At 37.9% G+C, this 7,731-nt stretch overlaps 1 long non-coding RNA gene across 1 annotated transcript; it reads left to right on the forward strand.

The window, feature by feature from the left end:
- The first annotated feature begins 2,203 nt into the window (after nt 1-2,203).
- On the forward strand, nt 2,204-7,457 carry LOC148742894 (uncharacterized). The gene is made up of 3 exons (XR_015990024.1): nt 2,204-2,272; nt 4,275-4,346; nt 7,385-7,457. It is a non-coding gene; the product is annotated as an uncharacterized LOC148742894 (long non-coding RNA).
- Nucleotides 7,458-7,731: the final 274 nt, after the last annotated feature.

The raw sequence follows: 7,731 nt of genomic DNA on the forward strand, positions 1-7,731 counted from the left end.
AGTAGTGAGGCTAGAGGTGACCTTGTTATGATACAAACCTTGCTGCTTTTCAAATGTAAATCAGTTTGTTATAATGCTAACTAGATACTGGTCTCTATCACAACAAGGTCACCTTCAGCCTCACTCTGAATCAAAGGCTTGGCAACTAAGTACACAACTGTAAAATGGCCTATTTACAGGCTCTTCTCGTCACGGCTCGCTAACTTTAGTCCTGTTTTCTAGAAAATTAGCATTTCGTATCTCAGCAGTGATATCATCATGATTCAAATCTTCCAATAAACTCGGTTTACTTTGCGCTGGCTCGCCTCGTACGATCACTGCACGCACCGTATCTACAACACTACCGACAAACTTCTCGAGTCTGGCGGCCTGATCCCTTAAATTCTGTTTGGTCAAAGCCAAATTACCATATCCCTTCTCTATCGACTGAGCTCGCATCGCTTGCATATAACCCATCTTTCTTCCACTTTCCAACCGTGGTGGGTTGTCCGACTTCACCAATTCCAAGGCCATCTTTTAACACTCCAACAAATCTCTGTTCATTTGCTCACTTCACCGCAACCTTCCGCTTGCCTGGTGATGTAGTCGTCCTTCTACCATAATAAATCAACTCACAAATCCAACAAAATTAAATGTAGCTGAAAATTCCAATTCAGAGACACTTCACAGTCTAGCAAAACTGCTCGACACACAGCAAAGTGTCCTAATCACTTCTCGCAATAGGCTTTGGCGCTCTGAACTTGGCTTACTTTCGATAGGCGCGGACTTTAATTTAACGGATAAACTTAAACCACGTCTGCAATACTTGCCACCATTATTATTATTATTATTATTATTATTGTTGTTATTATCATCATTATTTTTTAGCTCGCTAGCTACTCTAACCTTATGTATACATGTATTAGGGTTTCTTCTATACAAGCGCAACATGGGACGATGTTTCAGTGCGCTCTATCTTGTTGACAGTAACCCTAAATCAGCATTCCGGCGAGAAAATTTACCTGATTCTCAGAATTAGTTCTCTTGACCATTTCACTTTAATTTTGAAGACTAGCAAAGGCTGAGAAAGTTTTAAAAGTTAGAGGGCATAAAGTTTCACCGCTGACGTAAACCCCATTACGACTTTTTTCCTTCCGCGTGGGTTTTTACGCCAGTGGACCGATCAATAGAAAGTGCGGTCTTTTGCTTTAAAATTGAACTCCCTTGGACCACTCAGAAGTACAACGTTTAATTCATGGAGAACTTTCAGAAGCAAAGAAACGGATATTTACTAAGGGAGTCGACGCAGAAATTCGAAATAACTTAGTGGTCTTTTCAACCTTTGCAAAAAGAGCAACAAGGAGACAAAACAAGATTAACAATCGAATATCATTGATGCAAAGGACCGGTTTACAAAACATGTTTTAACTTGCTAATGGTAGGAAAATTTCGGCCAGAAGACCTTTCTAATCCCGACCAATCATAGCGAAAAAAGTCCTCACGAAGGACATGAACTATTACACTAGCTAGATGAGCTCACGATTCTCGGTAATTTTAATCTTGACGTGTGTCAAAGTTGGGTTGATTCCTTCGCAACTTATTGTGGTACCCTAATTTCCTTACATGATTGGCATGAGGGACAGTATTCTAATTTGTGCAAGCATACCCCAGTTCTCTGATCTGCTTGGTACTTGATTCATACTCTAATGCGACAATCTGACTGGTTTGTGATACACCAAAAATGCGGCAATCTGATTGGCACGTGATACATACCCTTATGAGACAATCTGATTGGTTTGTGATACACCAGTATGAGTAGCATACCATCCTTAACGCTGACATAGAGTTTTGTTTTTTTTTTGATAACTGAAAAATCATAAAAGTTAAAATTTTCACCGATTTAGAGAAATCGTGAATTATCTTTCTATGTAATACTTTTACCAAAGAGTTTTATCATGGCTACTTGTTTGGAGAGTCCTTCATATTAATCGAAAACCCTTCCTTCAAAGCTAATCGAGCAATGTTATTTGTCTCAGATGAGATAGGAAATCATAGTTAATTGATATTTGGTAACGTTAAGGCCCATCCTTACCATTTATTTTGAAGTGAAAACTAAATCAGCAACTTTTTTAGCCCTCTCCACCCGGTGAGGGTCATGTAAAGTTCTCAGCATTATTTAACAATGTAAATCTAACTACCTAATGAAATGATTTCTTGTTGATAGGGACTTGTCCTATAATCAGTTCACCTTACCCCTGTTAGTTTTGAAAAGGATTGCATGGCTCAAAGAACTGTAAGTACCAACCAAGGTAAATCTTTATTTACTGCTGTTACATCCAGGTGAGTAATGGGAGGGACTGAGGTGGTTTCGGGCAGAATTTCACTACTTGCGAATGAAAAATATAAAGTCGGGGGAGAAAAAAAGTCAACGCACGGCGAGCGATAAAACACCGCCGGTCTAGCTCTACATCCTCGCCCCAAAGCCCCCAGTCTCTTTTCACAAACCCTATCTCCCCACCAAACGAAGACGAGAAAGTCTGCACCATAAACGTTTGCAGTACGAACTCTATGTAACAGTTTAGAGCCTGGTTGTTCTGGATTGTTGAATCCCAATGGTTAAATTTTCCGGAAAACAATCCACTTTTTGTCAAGAAAGTTGGCATTTATTTCAGGTTTCATCAAGGCGAGAGAAACCGATAAAAAAGTATCGTATTTCTCGTTTGGTGTGTAAAAAGTACATCAAAAAGGTGATTTTCACCGAGCTTTGTAGTTTCTAGAGCTATGTCTTATTGAACGTAGACCTGCCAGAGGCGATCACTGATTGTAACCATACACTGGATATGACTATCACAAGAAATGATAACCACACCGTCTGTTCGGTATATGTCGACCGCGATGTAGGGATCTCAGACAATATATGAAAAAGAGCGCACAGCACGTTACGGCGATTTATGGCGAAACATCACTTGAACTCGATAACGAACTTGTTGGAAACACTTACACTGCTACGCAGAGCTTCGACGGCTTTCTTGATTTTCTTGAAAATATTTAGACTGGAACAAGACCCAAATAATTGCTTTTTAAGGTAAATGGAACCTCAAATAGACGACCTTATGTAATTCATAAGTTACTTTAATACATGATAACAGTCCGACTCGTTTCAGTCTTTTCCCTCTTGATCCCCATCTCAGAAATAATTTAGCTCGGGTGCCGTATGAATGTAGCCTGACAGTGACATTCATTGAAATCTTAGACCGGCCCTCCAAGATCAGGGTTTATCATTTAATTACATTTCTGCGAGTGTTTCTTGCACTTTCAGCGGTGGTCCTTTATCCAGCAACAAATTCGTTGGGAAGCGCTTTGAAGTTATAAAATAGAGAATCCAAACCGAGGGCAACTCCATTGTCCTTTCTAATACGCTGACGCGTGGTTTTTAAACTGTGGCTGATTGACACCTGTCCTTACCGAAATACTAGTTGGAGCCTTTTGGTTTCTCAAATCAGCAATCCTACAAAAACAATATTGCTGATTCTTGGAATTTGTCCGTCATGACTGTTTCGGTTTTGGAGACTAGCAAATAGCTGAGTAAGTTTAGAAAAGTTAGATAGCATGACGTTTCTTTTGAAATCCCAGAGACACGTGCCACTTTATTCGCTGAGGAGATGATATACACCCTGTCTGAGCGATTCTCTCATATGCTACGCAGAGAACATTCCATTTTTAAGGAGTGAAAAGACGGTCACTCAATGAAATAAGTATGTGTTTGGGTGAAAATTGTAATACTGAGAATGATTTTAAAGTTAGTATATTTATAAACATTTGGAGACTGGCCTCGCAGTCTGTAGATTCAAAGAGTCTTCGAGATCCAGAACCGATGAGCAGTAAAAATAGTGAGATCTGAAAGACCTTAATTGAAGCTATTTGACGGTCACTGATAGGCTCGGATGAATTATACCAGCATAAGTTTGTGTATAATGCTGTTGTCAGAAGATCGAGTATGATTCCGGCATAATTACTTATGCGTAAATGCGTCAAACTGCGTTGCAAAAATCTTGAACTATCTGTAAATGTAATAATCCTATCAGGGATTTATATCTTAAGAAGTTGCATGGCTTCTGTAAAACCAAATCAACTAGTTCTGTTTAACGTACTTCCTCGAATTAACGCCTGGGCACTTCTTTAAAATCTCGGTCAATAAAAATGCAAAAACAGAATTCGGCCAATATCCAGCCCTCTTGACCTCACGCTTGGTTAATAACGCATATATCTTAAACTTAGTTATTTCCATTTCTTAGGTACTTTAATGGAAATAAAATCAAGGAGCTACCACCTGGAGTCTTCAATAACAACTCCGAGTTGACTCACCTGTAAGTAATACATTCATAAGTTAATGTTTGATGGATTGTTTAGAATATGACCTAAAAATCTCTTCATTAACATTGCAATCTCATTAACATTGATGTTAAGCTCCTTTTTTGGTTTCTTGCATCAGAAAGAGTTTGTAAAGCTACAGTTTTTGTTAAAAGCTGGGTCTTAAAGTATTTAAGTTCAAGGGTCTCCGATAGCCTTAATATGCGATTAAAAGAGAGTGGCATGACTGTTAGAGCGTGTGAGTTAAACAGAGGCAAGTGTCTTTTCTCATCAGTTTCTGGATACTTAAATAAGATTTCTAACCATGATAGGTGACGAATTCCGCTCTTTGAGGACATCTATTTCGTTTTCATAAGCGAACACATCTTGATGACCATTGACAACGAATTATTCTAGAAAAAAAAAGAAAAATAATTTCAAAACCCCAATGAACGTTTACGCAAAACATCAAAAAAAGTGCGTAACGATTTATTCATTCGATTTTTGGAGCTGTAAAAGTTTTGCGTGAAAAAACATCCATTGCGTGCTCCACGACACAAAATTTTAAGGGACTTATACTGATACCATCACAGGCTTAAAACATCTGAATTGACTCAAATCATTTACCAACAATGCGATTCCAAATTCTGATTCAAATACCATTCTCATTGTCATCAGTACCACACCTTTCAAAAAAGTTGTTGAAGGGACATTAAGTACTTTTATTAATCTAATTTCTTCAACCCATGTCATCACCTGATCAAAAGTTATAATATCACTACGATACCTCTAAAAAACTGTTCTGAAGGCCAAATTTACCTTAATCTTCAAATCACGGCTTTGTATTTACCAGAAATGCGATTTCAATCGTAACTAACTTACCTCATTTAGTTTCAAAACAAGTCATAGGAACACTTTCCATGTGGTTTTTCCCTCGACGCGAGCTATCATGATAAAAATAATAGAATGATTTGGACTTTTTGCATACAATGAATGCATATGCTGAACTGAAAAAAGTTGGCTATTTGAAAAATTGATCTAAGTAATTTTTTTGCCAAACTCCAGTTCCATGCAGCCTCAGCTGCATTAAGGGACTTTATAAAAATTTTGAAATGATGTTATTTCAGTGCTCTCTTCTCAGTCCCGTAACAGGCTAGGCGGTAACTGTAGTTACTGGTTTCTCTCTTTTCCCGTGCGAAAATAGATCAATTTCTGTCCCCTCGTCCTAGTTCCTATTTACTCTTTTAGAACGCTCACTAGCACGTTATATTATTGATATCTGTGGCTCGGAGACTGAGAACGATAAGGCAAAAATTCATGACTCGAACCATTAAAGCTAATACAAATCAAGCCTTAGATATAACAGGTTACAACATTACGTGTCCATTCGCCTTACTTCATCATCAGCAAGACTGGTTAGACTTTTCACAAAAAATGGATTGAACACAAAGGACCTGCAAGAATCAAAACATTTATGCTGTTATGAATAGTCACATAAATATTAGTAATCGTTGTGCACTTACAGATTAGGTCTCTGTTAAATTTTATCACAAGATGACTTTGAGTGGTTTAAAAACTTTAGTCAAATCTTAAATTCTTGGCACTCTCTCAACTTTACTATTTAAGCAGAGATCTCCACAACAATAATCAGGCTCGATAGGCTGGGGAACTTATCATTCTCGAGGGCAGGAAATAAAAACTTTGGATCCACCGAATTAAAATGCACGCAGTTAAAAGACCACATATCAACATGTGTTTCGTGGGAAGAAATGATTCGCTGCGCTTTTCAATGGCGAAATGTACTGCTTATGTATGTTTTACGTAGTTGGGCTTCTCGTTTTAGTGGTAAAGACCACTTGCAGTTAGTTGGCATTTTCTCAATGTCAAATACTCTAGAATAAGTGTACCAGACCAAAATGTATCAGGGGTGCAGATGTTTTGCAAGGTTCAAGGAATGCTCAGTCAGACATCTTTAGCACCGAAGAAAAGATAGCAATTCAAGGTGGGAAAAAAAATATAACAAAAGAGAAACAAAAACAAGAATAAAACAAAACAAAACAAAACGCAAAACAAAACAAAACAAAACAAAATGTTGAATGCGCACCTAAATTATTATTCTTGCTATTGGGATTTGGGTTCCAATCAGTACCTCAGCCTACTGTAGATATTTAACGACGTATGTTATCCCCTAAAATATTTCGCTAAAATTTCCATACGCACTCAGAAAGTTAAGACAAAATGCCTGATGACTGATTTGCGAGACTATTCAGCCTGAGTAGTCTGTAAGTTATTAACTTTACATTAACTATTTCAGAACTATACCGAAACACATGTCCATTCGCGAGTAATGTATCCCACAAATTTGTAGTATTTGGTCTATGAAAATACAGATACAAATAAGGTTTAAACAGAATAAAGTTTGACCGAATACAATTGCAAACAAACAGCTAAATAGGTCAAATTACGACCAATGCTTCCCAATAACAGCCTTTTGCGAAGCTGAAACGTATGTTTGTGAGCAAGTGACAGATGAAACGGGAGGCGGTGATGGATGTAATAAAATTTTTTCAGGCATGGATAATATGCATCCGACTCCTCTAGTCCGTCTTTAATCAATTGGAAGTTTCCATACTCAATCCTAAAAAGGAAGAACGTCTCACTGATTTCCCCCTTTTTTTTTAACAAAGTCACGTCATTCCAAAAGAGTTAAGTTTGCAGTGAGACAACGTTTTTTTTAGGATTGAGTTTAGCAATTTCCAATGAAGTAAAGCAGGGTTCTGTCTGGAATATCGTTCAGAAGTTTGAAAAACCTAAACTTGCTAGGGGAAAATATTAAGAACAAAATCTTGATCAGATGCACTGAATGTGACAACTAATTTGCTTCATTTTTGTCCATTGAGAGAATTTGCAACACTCTTCAAATGGTACTTTGACACATACCCAGTTTAAGTTATCGAACTTAATTTTTACAAAAAATGGTGAAAAGGACTCAATGACATCGACTAACTCTTGGAATGGAGGAGAGATCTGATAATAGGCTATCTCCATTTCTTAGGTCCTTGAATGATAACCAAATTAAGGAGCTACCACCTAGAGTCTTCAATTACAACTCCAAGTTGTATCACCTGTAAGTAACACATTCATAAGTTAATATTTCATGGATTGTCCGAGCTCCAGCTCTATGCAGCTCTAGCCGCATTAAGGGACTTCAGTTAATGTTTAAATGATGTTTAGATGTAGTACAGTACTCAGTTCCGCGCCAGGATATATCTGTTTCGCTGGTTCAGTTCGCTTCGCTCTTTTCCTGTGCAGAATTAGACATATCTCTGCCCTCTTGCACCAGTGCCTATTTACTCTCCTAGGACACCCCATAGCCCTTAAGCAATATCAACGTGGCACAGA

The sequence above is a fragment of the Stylophora pistillata genome, chromosome 1 (genome assembly GCF_964205215.1).
Source record: "Stylophora pistillata chromosome 1, jaStyPist1.2, whole genome shotgun sequence".
Lineage (NCBI taxonomy): Eukaryota > Metazoa > Cnidaria > Anthozoa > Scleractinia > Pocilloporidae > Stylophora > Stylophora pistillata.